General features: G+C 42.7%; 1 long non-coding RNA gene across 1 annotated transcript in view; it reads left to right on the top strand.

Moving 5' to 3' along the window:
* LOC122789711 overlaps positions 1-7,711 on the top strand; it is a 228,406-nt gene extending 220,695 nt beyond the window's left edge. The window contains exon 3 of the long non-coding RNA XR_006362867.1: positions 7,640-7,711. This is a non-coding gene — a long non-coding RNA (uncharacterized LOC122789711). The remainder of the gene's footprint in view (positions 1-7,639) is intronic.
* The last annotated feature ends 4,916 nt before the right edge of the window (positions 7,712-12,627 follow it).

The raw sequence follows: 12,627 nt of genomic DNA, 5'->3' as shown, positions 1-12,627 counted from the left end.
TCTTGAGATCTTACCATAAAAAAATGTTTTGCTTATTGCTCTGATACCCACAAGGCAAGTTTGTAGGACAGCCTTACCTGATTTTCCACAGGGTAAGGATTGTGATGCACTTATCACTGCTGCAGTATTCTTTGCCTCGTGGGATAGCCTGCCAAGGATAACCTAACATACCAAAGGCTTTTACACCTTCCAGGTGATTTACATCAGATGTCCTACAAACAAGGCATAAGGTTAATATGTGATGTATGGATGCCTGATCCTCAGAACTTTTCTACCAGTCTGAATGCTACCTCTGAACCAGCTTGGAGAATGTCATACAGATTGACTTCATTTACTAAGGAACCAGAATTGTTTTGGCACTGCTCTTGCAGAATTGGTTAAAACCCTGCAGGATAAGGGCAAGGCTATGCAAGAACTGGAACAGGGTTTGTTTGTTTTTTTTCCCCCTGTACCCAAGTTCGAGGAACTGTCCTTCAAAATCTTTCAGTAGACAACCTGCTAGGAGTAGTTACTAAGTGGATTTTCCAAGACAAACCCACTCTGTTAGAGGCTATAAACTTGCCTTTCCTGAAGGCAAATCTGTATTTAATATCAAGCTTCTCATTCCCCTTGGCTACATTCCTTTGACCTTCAGGCTAACCCTTCCTTTTCTGTTTGGCACCAGATGATCGGAGGCACCTGGGTAGTCTGTCATCCAGCACTGTTATTTTATGGCTTGGAAGTCCTTTCCTTCATTTTCTGGCCTTTCTCAGCTGTCTCCTTGCCATCTCCATTTTTCTTCGGTTTTGCGGGATCTGGTGGAACATGGAACTATCCAACCTGTTCCCTTGTCTTAAGGAACAGATTTTTCTTTCAGAATGTTTATGGTTCCCAGGAAGGAGGGGTGGTGGACGCCCATCCTAGAACCATCTTTTGTCAGTACCTTTCTCAAGGTTCCTTCCTTTAGGGTGTTCTCTCTTTTGATGATTTTCCTTCTTCCCCAATATTTTCTGGCATCTCTGGACTTGGACACTTGCCTTCATATTCCTGTTCACCCCTTTTTCAGCAAGTGTTTCTGTTTTGTCTTGTCAGTTCTCTGCTTTATCTTGTGAGCTTTCTGCAGCTCCAAGGGTATTTGCCAAATGTCTGGCACTTGTGGTAGCCTTTTGCAGACTTCAGGAAATTCCAGATATTCCCTTAGTTGAGCGGTCACATTCAAGCTCTCTGTCAAGAGCTCCTGTTTCAGTCTACACTTCACTGAGCTTCTCCTGTGCAGTGTGGAGTTCAGTCTGTCTGCACTGACTCCCTTTCCGGACCAAGTGTTTTTTGGGTTGCAGAATTCAGACCATCCCAGTGTTAGCTTCGTCTCCTGTACCCCCAAGGTTTTCCTTTACTGCTTGTTTCCAGTCTTTTCTTCCAGTTCTTCCTGCAAGGGAATTTTTTTCCAAGCCCTTGGGTACATAGTGTCCACTATTCTCATGGTTCTACATGAGGAAGTCTCTTTGCCTCAAGACATGTTTGGCTTCAGCACAGCCACATTCTGGAGTATTTGGTTCCTCTTTTAACTTCAAGCTCAGACTCTCTGGATTCTTTTGATTTTCCCAAGTCTGGGTCTATTTTTTTTTGGTTCATCTTCCTACTTAGGAGCTGTACATGGGTGAGTCTGAGGTTGGGGAGCTTTTTCCAATAATCTGAAAGTCCAGGATCTTTGGTTCCATCAGATATCAGACCATATCAACATCAGAGATGTGGGCTGTAACCCTAGCTCTTCAGGCCTTTCACTTCCTTTGGGTTCCAGGTCCTCTAAAGGTTTTTTACAGACAAAACCACAGTTGTGTGGTAGATCAGGAAAGAGGGCACAGGATCTTGCCTTCTCTGCATTCTGGCAAATTGCAAAATCCCAAGCTTGAAGAGCAATCATAGTTACTCAGGCAGTTTGTCCTTTCAGAGCACAGTCTAGTGGCTGACTGAGCAGGTCGAGCACAAATCCTCCCGAATAGGTGCTTCCCAGGGAGGGGTTTCTAGACATTGTACATCAGTAGGGTACTTCTGAGATCTTTTAATCTCTCCTGTGAACAGACAACTTCCCCATTTTTGTTGGGAGTGCCAAGTCCTTTAGTGTGAGAGTGGATGCCATATCCTTTTTTGTATGCCTGTCCCTAATCTATCTCCGGGTCAGGGTCTTGCACAAAAACATGTGGGACATGCACAATCTTGCTTGACTCCCTTTTTGCTTAAACACCAATGGTTCCCCCCTTTCACCTGGCCAGGAGGAATAGTCACATGTTCTCACAAAATTGATCTCCTCGCAAGATGAGGGATCTCATTCATCCTCCCTTGTCCACACTTCAACTGACACTTAGATGGTGCCTGTAAGGAATATAAACCCTAATTTTCTGAGAACCTGTTTTGGGTTTTGCAGGCCAGAATATCCACTACTGGAAAAGTCCTGTGACTAAATGGAAGACAGATTTTCGCTCTCAGGCATGTACTAGACCCTTGTGGTCCTTTATTTGTCTGAATTGTGTAATGCTGACTTGGCATATTCCTCTGTTAAAGTTAATTTGTCAGCCCTGTCTGCTTCTGAGTCCACTGCTGGCTTCTAGTTTTGAGGTCAAACAATTCCTGAAAGGTGTCCATCATATCAGGGCCTCCAAGAAAGCCTATTACTCCTCATTGTGACCTTAATTTTGTTCTTGAAATTATTGATAGCCCCCTTATGAGCCCTGTGTTTTCTTCACTGCAGCATTGTACTTGAACGAGTGTTGGCTCATCTGCCAAGATGGTCTCTGAACTTTAGGCACTCATGGTGGTTCTTCCTTTTGTGTTTTTCACAAGGATAGGGTTTCTTCGTACCAGTCCTTTAATGCACAAAGTGGTTAATGATTTGTCCTTGAATCAATCCGTTCATCTTCCCTCCTTTTTTCCTTATCCCTCAGCTCAGATATATTTGGTTAAGTCAAAACACATCAGAAAATCTGAGCAGCTTTTTGTTTTCCTTGCATGCTGGGAAATTAGGTTTGGTAGTGTCTAGGCAAACTACCTCCTGGATTTCTAAGGCTTTTTTTTTGTGCTTTTCATGGCAAGCAGTTTCCTCTTCTGTTTGTGCTCCTTGTACTAAGGCAGTAGCCTCTTCTCTGCTGGTGCTTTTGTAAAGGGTCTGTATACTGGAGCCTTCTTGCAAGCTGCTACTTTGTCTTCACACTTTTACCAAACATTACAAATCCAATATTCCCAGAAGCAGGGTGGGTTTTGCAAGGGCCATCCTTAGTGTGTTTGTGGAGGGCTCTTCTGCATTTCTCCTCTGATAAATTCCATTAACGTTTGTACTCGCAACAGTAAGTATTCTAGTGCAGCAATGTTGTCCTCTGTTCATACCTTTGCAAAGCAGTAAAAGCTGGATTCCTTTTCTAAATCCAGGGCAGGCTTCATGAGGACTTTTCTTCAGGGGCTCCTGGACCCTTCTTCCTTCCAGGGTAAGTAAGCTTTGGTAATTTGCCCATATGCCAATGTTTACTGAACATAATACAGTTGTGCACACCCTTCTTACCTGTAGCAGTAGCTGTTTGTTGAATAAAATGCATTACTGGCAGTAACCTCCCACCAGCTAGGCATCAACTTGTATGTTACCAGATAGGTAGCTAAGTGGCTCACAGCTAGAGCCCACTCGGTCAGAATTGAGGAAGCCACCTTTTAGTAGTAGACCTATAACTAGCAGCGTACCCCAAGGATCTGTCTTCGGGTCTCTACTGTTTGGGATATAACTTTGAGGTGCAAGCCAAAACCAGTGGTCTGTGGCTGACAAAGTTGGCAGTTGATTGCAAGCTGGGCACTGTCTTAAATTCACCTAGTTATGTGAACATCCTCCAAGATAGCTTTACCCAAACTAATGACTGGTGCCAAAAGCATGGCCTCAAACTGAATGCCAAGAAATGCATCATTATCCCCTTTGGGGAAAATGGTGTCCCCACTAATCACATTAATAATGTACTAAGCACGCAGTCAGTCATGAGGGACTTTGCACCCAGGTTGATAGCAACCGGACTTGACCACCACGTTGCCTTCGTTGTACAGAAGGCATTCTACGTGGCCCACCTCATAAGTAAGGGTATTTCATACAGGAACAAGGTTATAACATCCCTGTACTCCTCCCTTATCGGACTCATCGAGTACAGTGCCCTTTTCGGCGTGCACCTTGCCAAGCACATGCAGCAGCTGGACAGACCACAGAGGTTCCTGACCAGGAAAATCCAGGGCTTCAAATGCTGATCCTGTATAGATAGGTTAAAAGCCTTGTCCCTCTACTCAGTGTTGTACAGACTGTTCAAAGGTGACCTGTCTGACATGCAAACCCATCTCAGACCCAGCCTTGATGGAGTTGCTGCATATCCATAAGTCAAACTCCACTCACGCAACCCGCATGCAAGGCCTCAGCCTTGTCTGTGACAGTAATAAAACTTGTTGACTGGATAGATTTGTGTCCCAAAAACTCCCCCATCTGTGGAATAGACTCCCTCACCATGTCAAGCAGAGTACCTCACTAGCCCTCTTTAAGAGGAACCTGGACAACTGGATGGGAAACAGAAAATACAGCTTTAGGATCCCACCTGTGTCGATCGCTGGACAGGGGAAACTGGTGCTGATTGTGTGGGAACATGGGTGAAATTTTTGGCTAGGCTTATAAGGACCTCAGGGCCAATAGCCTAGTATCATCTTATGAACCATTCTCCTTTTATTGGCTGCATATAGTTTGTTGTTGGAGTTGCCACTGAGTTTTGTGCAGCACAAAGCTCACATCTGCTTTCCCCAAACAATTGCATGGTCTGGTACTAATGAGACTGGAGAGGGAAGGGAGAGGTGGATACAAGTGCTCTAGTGGCATAGGAAAGAGAAGCATGTGGTGTATGCTAGCAGTAAAGGGCAATTTGTTCCATTCCACCTTCTGAAATTCGTGTAGGAGGCTCTGTAGTCCTCTTCACTTATTGCAAACAACTAAACTCATGGTGAGGTGGGCTTGTTCTTGAAGGGACATCCCAGGTTGAGGAGCAAACAAATGAGGAAATGTCACTTGGGGGTTTGCCAGACTATCACTGGAAAAAAAAAACTGCTAGCAGTCATGGAGCTTTTTAGCTCTGAAGAAAGTCCAAATACATACAGGCTCTTGTTCCCTCGCACAGATTTCAACAGGGAAGGGTGTGTGTCTAGATAATGTGAATTTGTATGCAATGGTGACAAACTGGCTATCATTCACCTGCTTGCGTCTTTTTCCCTCTTTCACTTTTGGTAGAATGACTGCTCTAGACATGGTGTTAGATTGACATGCAGGCTCTAGACCAGGGAAGTGGCTGCATTTGATGGTGGTAGGTGCAGGATTAGTTGGAGATTGTGGCTCTCAGTGTGGGTGTGTGAACTGGGTCAGTGGCAGTACTGAATAGTATACTGAGATATTGATGCTGGAAGGAGGAATGTAAGTGGACAGAAGTTAAGATGCAGAGGTTGTCAGGAAATGTAGAGCAAGAAATTGGGATCAAAATCTAGGAAAGGATCTGGGGACAAGATGGGAGCAGAAGTTCTGAGGTTGGGGGCTGACAGGGTGTTATTAAATGGGCCATGGAAGAGAAGGTGAGTAAAGGAGGCGAAGGATAGGGAGTGTAAGGGTTAAGTAAAGGAAAGCAATGCAAGGGATATGAGCAAACAGGAGCAGGAAAAGGGCAACATCTGTCTGAGTTTAAAGGCAACCAACAGGACAGCATGAAAATGGACGTTTGTTGGTTTCAGTAACCACCATTAAGGGTAAGAAACATACAAATCAGAAGTAGTAATGGAACATAATTTTATGCTGTGGTGTGGACTTTGGTCTCTCTACTTGGTAAAATGTTTATCGTTTTTTTTTTTAAGGATAATTTGATCATGTTTTGATGCATCAAGCAGTGAAATAAGGATGCAAGACTCTCTAATGTTTCTAGGTCAGTTCCTCCTATGGAATTAACTGATTTTTTACAAAACAAATGAACAGTAAAGAGGGTGATAATTTCAAATAACCAATATAACTATAAGGACATCGGTTTATGTATATCACAATTTTGTTAGGAACGTTAAGGTAGCTAGTACTGCAAATGTTTAATAGATCATGATTTAAAAATGTTGTTGGTAGTAGATGTACAACTGCATTCTAAACCTTGGATACTTAGCCCCCCACCCCCCAAAAAAAAGGCAATGTGGAATGTTGGAAGACCTTGACATTTCATAGGACAAGTGCATTGTATAAACGCTGCTTTTGTGAGACGGGTTGAGAATTGTAGGTGAAGTCATTGGCGAGTGGTTTAGAAGGGAAATGTTAATGTGAGAGGAGAGTTTGGAAAATAAATATTTTGGCTAGAACTAGATAGTAGAAATGAAATCTGAAGTGTATGTGGAGAATTTTGGATAGGTGGAGATGGCTAATGTTGCATGAAGGAAAGTTAGGGATGTTAAAGTTGGAGGAGCAACTGCAGATGGTTCTGTGAAAGCATACTTCGTTATGTCAAGGAGCTAGGCCCAAAAGAAGAAAAATAACATTGGTAGGAAAGAGTATGTAATTGAAGTTTTGAATTCTGTGAAAATCTGGACAGTTGAGAGGTATGACTGCAGTTATGAGATGTGGGAGGGTTAAAGTGCAAGAAGTGTCTGGGGCTCACCAGATGGCACACACTAATTTGGTGCTGGAAAATTGGAAGGCTGTGGGTTCTATACCCACACCAGGTACTTGAAATTTTCCAATACTGACATTGAAGACTGACATTGAAGTGCAACATAAGGAGGATGTTGTTTTCCTTTAATATCCAGTTCTTAAGATGAGATGTTAAACGAAGATCCGATGTGCTTGAGTTGATAGGGTTGCCACCTGTCCAGAATATTTCAGGGCAGTCCACAATTGAGGGACACTGTTACTGGTGTTGAATACAAGAATGTTTGAGCACAGTAATATTGTAAGACAGTCCCCTCAAGGGGAGGCACTTCTGTTCTGCACACATTTTGCTTTCACGTACATGTCCAGAACTTTTGACATGAAAAGTTGGCAACCCTAGTTGATAGCTCAGTGGATGTAAAAGATAAGACTACTGAAAATTCTCCAGTGCCCTGGTTAAATTTCTCTTTGATATCCATATTGCTTCTGGTCTCTCCTGTAATGAGGACACTTGCCTAGCAGGACCAACCCAGTCAACAAAAATAAACAAGATGTGGGCTGTGGTGGGGTTGTTAACTGAAGGACAACAGAATACCAAAATTTGGATGCTGTAAAAAGTAGCACAATTAACGTTTGAGCAATATATACACCGTACTTGTAACAAGGTTTCTAATACCAGCTGTACTGATATTTATCATAAGTAGGCCCCTTCGATGTTGGTGTTCTTTGACTACGCTTGAAATTACAGATTAAAATGTGGTGAGCTTGATATGAGAATGAAGAATGAGTAAGGACTTTTGTTTGTTGTGCAGAGAGAGGGGTTATGCTAGTGTGAAAGTATGAAGTAATGAATTTATTCTGCATTTGGCATTAGAAACAGTCCTTCAAATTCTAACAGTAAAGGTTTGTTTTGTGGTCCAAAAATCCTGTATAGTAACAGTAGTTTAATTGTTTATTGCATTTGCCCTGAGACATCATATTTCTTTTCCCCAGATTAAGAAAAAACAGCAAGAAATATTGGGATTCATGGAGTCTAACAAAATAGAGTTTCGTGAGTGTGACATTGCAGCAAATGAAGAGAACAGAAAATGGATGAGAGAACATGTACCAGAAAACTGTAGACCTTCGACTGGAAATCCATTGCCACCGCAGGTTTTCCATGATGATCAGTACTGCGGGGTAAGGGAATACAGCTCCTTTTAAATAAAACTGGGGTCCATTTTGTTTACTTCAGAAACTCTCTCTTGCAAAGTGAATAGTATCTGTAGTGTTTTTATTACTTGTGCAGTACTTATAGTGAATAACTTACATTTGCCATGTGCTTTATTCGTTTATAGTTTGTCATGTTTGTTGCAACCATGTTTGTACCGTAAATCTTGAAGAGGAGCTCAGATCTGTGCACAGCTTTTGTCACACCACTATGATCATGCCATGCTTCCTCCAGGAAAGGTGAAGGAATGTGCTGGATTTTTTTTCAGTGCATTTGATTCCATGATTGGGGATGGGCTTGGGGACTTTTGGGAAAGGATTCAGCATTTGTTGCTTGATGGCGGTATGGTATAGGGGGTAGCAGTTGCTTGGGCATCCCGTCTTTGAAGATGTGGAATTTGGCACTCTGAATGAAGTACAGGCACAGCAAAAACTACAATGTACATAGAGTATATGCCTCATGCAACAGACCATGTGCCATGAAGTGAGGGATAGACAGTGTGTCCGTCTGTAATTTGACAGTTTTCACTGTTCTTTGTTTCTTTCATTTTGTTGGCTTCAGGTGTGGTACTGCATTCATTTGACAGAGTTTGTATTTAAGTGCAGTCTGTGTTCTACTTCAGCTTCATTGTTCCATCATACCTTTTGCCTCTTTCTTCCAAGCCCTTTTTGAATGGTTTCTTGGGTTTCCTGTCCATAGGCTGTTCTGAGAGTCTATTCTCTGTGGATTCACTGCCTTCACTGACTAGCACTTTTACAGAACTGAGGAGCAGTTGGGACCTACAGTCTGCATGGTATTCCTTACTTTTCAGGCATGTTCTTGTGCATGTATGTCATGATTGCACCCTATATAATCTGATTTCAGTCGGGATGAGCTTAATCTCCTCCATTCTCTGGTCATATGCCTCAAACCTACACACTTTTCTGGTTGCCTTCCAGCAGCCTATTTTGTTACCTTGTGTGGTTAAGTGCTAGACAGTACTCGTTATGGCATGTCCAGGACCCAGTTTGTCTAACATTACCTCTTTTTGCTTTGGGAGTCTATCCCCTAAAGATGCAGCTTAGCATTCTCTTGGCTACTGCCAATAATGCAAGTGTGTGTCAGTCAGTCTATATGCTAGGTTACTGTCCACTCCTTTAACTGTTATGTTTATATTTTGAGCAGTTTACCTATTTTTAACAAAGTCGTTTTGTCTTGTATACAATTACTATTTAGCTATTCTGTTTGTTGTACACCTTATCTTAAGCAGTGTAATTCTCATCGCTGTTTAATTTGTATGATATGCATTTTTCTAGGTATGTTTTGCCCCTGTGCTGCCTGACCATCAATCCTCTCCCAGTGAGACTGTACTGTTTAGTTCATGCCCTTTACTAGGAAATTCCCACAGTACAGTATGGGGAAAGACATCCAAATGGACAGTTATACAGGCAACCACGAGGCTTCCAAAGATTACCAGTTGTTGGCTTAATGAGTTTAAAATTATTCAGGATGCATAATGCATCCCTGCTTCTCTACCAAGGGATAGTGAATGCATTTGCCATGTTATACACTGCATCTGCATGCCCTCTTACCAGCTACATCAGGTTTATTGCATGCTTTCTGTGTGGTGACTGCTTTATTTTACTATTACACGTTTAGATAATTTTGTTTGTCCTATTACATGTTTACATAATTTTGTTTCTTCTACTTTGTTTTGTAATCAAGGACATTGCTGAACAGGGACCCCTCCAGACCAGTCCACTTAACATGCTCAAATAAAATTCTCTCCGGTATGTCTAACATGCACCAAATAGTATTGGACCCAGGGCTGACTCTTGCTGATCTGTACTCTACTTATTCCTGACATTGTTGATCTCCTCACTGCCCTTTGTGCTACCATATAACAATGCAGCAGTCTTTGTCTTGTTTCCAACCACTATTGCTAGTTTTGTAGAATATTTTATTTTTTTTTTTTTTTTTTTTTTTTAGAATGCAGCAGCTTCCTTTTGCATATGATTTACCTCCTCTGTATGTGTGGGTGAAGACTCCAGAGAGTAAGAAATTGAAGTAAAGGCTAGACCTGATCGGCAAGATCCAGTTAACTTTCCAGTATCATGTCTTCGTAGTGACAAGACTGAGAACACATGGACAAGTAGAAGAGTTGCATTAAGACTGGAGCTAAAGAAACATTGGGGACCCTTGCAGAGTAGCCTGTAATGTTGGTCATGATTGACCGAAATATAAAAAGGTGTCTGTGCACAAGCTTGTCCAGTCTAAGTACTAGTCCCCAACCCATCAACACATGGGGATCATTTAGGCCCTGGACTAGCACCTACGCTGTTAGCAAAGAAGTGCAAAATGTTGAACTGTGATGTCAGAATAACACAAATATATTAAATGAAGAGTTTTTTTCTGCGTGAGCACAGTGAAAGTGAAAGATCTGAAAGCTTTTGAAGATGGACCATTACAAATGCAGCCCTGTTAAGGAACTTTGTTTCCTTCAGGGTGCTCTCCATTACTTTCCTTGCCACTGTTGCGCTATCAGTCCTGTAGCTTACTGGATTTTTTCTAACCACCTGAGCAGTGGTGCCCCAGTTGCTGTCTTCCAGTGAATTTTTTAACCTTCAGTTAAGGGATCTGCTGGAACACAGATTAGTGCCTTGAAGACACTTGAAGGTAGCTCATCTGGTCCCAGTACTTTATCCTTCTACAAGTCATTTCTTCTTCCTCTCTATCCTTGATTCGTGTGTGGCTCTACACTCTCCCTTCTTTTTACATTTTTCACACCATTCTTTCACTTTCTTTTGCAAGAATTCGGGTATTCACAGAGTACCCCCCCCCCCGCAGTCTTTCTTGATCTTTCTATCTTTGTTCAGTTTGAACAAGTCTCTATCCATTTCCTGCCTTTGCTGTACATCTAAAGTAGCTTTTGTTCCCCTTGACAGTTTGTTAAACTTAGTGATTTCTGCCTTTGGTGCCCTCGCATCCTCTGCCTTTCAGCTTGCTTCCTTGTAAAATGTCACTGCACTTCCCCACCCCTTCTTTCATCCCTCAGATGTCCTTTCATTTTTTTTTTCCCAACCTCACCGAGCACAAAAGGCACATCTTACTGTGGAGCCATACTGTCCTTTATCATCATTCTGCCTCTTCCTCTAAAGCTTATCCATTGCCTTGAGTGCTGTGTCCTTCACCTATCTTCACAGATTTACTGCCTCAATTTGTTCTCAGTTCTCTAGTTTTCTGTCCCCCAATTCATTATAAACTTGCAAAATGTAAGTAATTCATTGTATTTTCACAATTCCCTTCAGATACTTGAACCACACAGTGGCATGGTCAGTGTTGGCATATTGACCTTCAGATTAATCATCCTGCTGGCTTGGTTTAGCATCACATGCAGAGTTGTATCCTTTCCTTTACAGTCGTACATATGTTGCCATTCTGTCATGGTCCAAGATATTGGTCAACATCTCCTCCCTCTTTGAGGCACCTGGTCAGATCTTCATGGCCAGAAGTCTTTCTGCTCTGTCTCTCCTTGTTCTTTCTCTCACACTGTCCCTTGATGATGCACCAAGCTAGTTCATTGGTTTTCCCTTCCTGTATGTTAACCTCCAGGGCACTTATCCTAGGGGCTGTTCCTTGTGCAGCCATTTCTTCCTTCATGGGCTGATATCACAATTGATGCCTTCCTGTATGTAGATTGCTACTGTCAATCTAGCTCTCACTTCAGCCATTGAACAAACTCTACCTGGGTATCTCCAGCTTACTCTTTTTTCTGTAGCCTGTTATTGGCCAATTTTCCTTGATACCGCTGATGTCCACCCACTCCACCTGCAGATGTTTTGTGTTTCACTGTTGCAGTCATTACTTTTGGGTTATCTGCCTGCAGGTAGCCCTCAGCCGGCCTGAATATCAAAGTCTTGGATTCCTGCATTGGATGCTGTCTCTTCTTCCATGATGTCAGGTCGTCTGGTATAAAGCATGCAGCCGACACCATTACATCAGTCTTTTTGCTGCGCGGTGCTCGAAGCAGAAGCAGTTTGCAAGTGCCGGTTGGCAGACTCCTGAAATTTTCGTTTTCGAGTTTCAGAACCAAAGTCTTCAAAAAAGCTAAGTAACCCTGTTGGGGATTCTTTTTCTTGCTCTTAACTGATTTCAGTAAAAGTTAACAATTGTATTACCTGTGGAAAGCAAATACCTCAAAGAAATTCATTCATACTGCATTCCTTGCTTAGGCCCAGATCACGACATCCTGCGCTGTCGGTTTTGTGCTTTATTCAACCCCCGGACTATTCATCGTAGGTTCTTTTTTGCAGCAAATTATTTTGGTACTCTGTTTAACTATCCAGAAATGGCTTCGGTAAGCCATCCGACTGCCGACATTCCGAAAAAAAGATAGAGACAGACCGCATAGGTCCAAAGCTGCCGACGACACTTCTGTTAAGCTAGTCACCAGTTCGCTGGTACTCGGTGAGGCGCTTTTGCAGCCCCTGATGCCCACTTCTTTGGATTCGCAGGCCTCTGCTGAGACTCATTCGGAGTCCGGTATGCCGCAAGATGCTTCAACTATGGAACCTGCGGATGTCTCTACTTTGGATGGGTCTGGAGCCGCTGTGCAGGCACCGACGTCTGGGGGTGTTTTCTGACCTACCGATGTTCAAATCAAACAAATGACTTTTTTAGCCAAAACTACCGAGTTTCTTAGGCCCAGAGTACGCACTACGCCTAGAAAAACGACCAAAGCGCATGCTCAGGCCCCCATGCCACAAAAACAAATGCTTAGAATGGCTGAAGA

This window comes from Protopterus annectens, chromosome 15.part0 (genome assembly GCF_019279795.1).
Source record: "Protopterus annectens isolate FY-2018-M chromosome 15.part0, PAN1.0, whole genome shotgun sequence".
In the NCBI taxonomy this organism is placed as follows: Eukaryota; Metazoa; Chordata; order Ceratodontiformes; family Protopteridae; genus Protopterus; species Protopterus annectens.
This window is presented reverse-complemented; position numbering and strand designations above follow the sequence as displayed.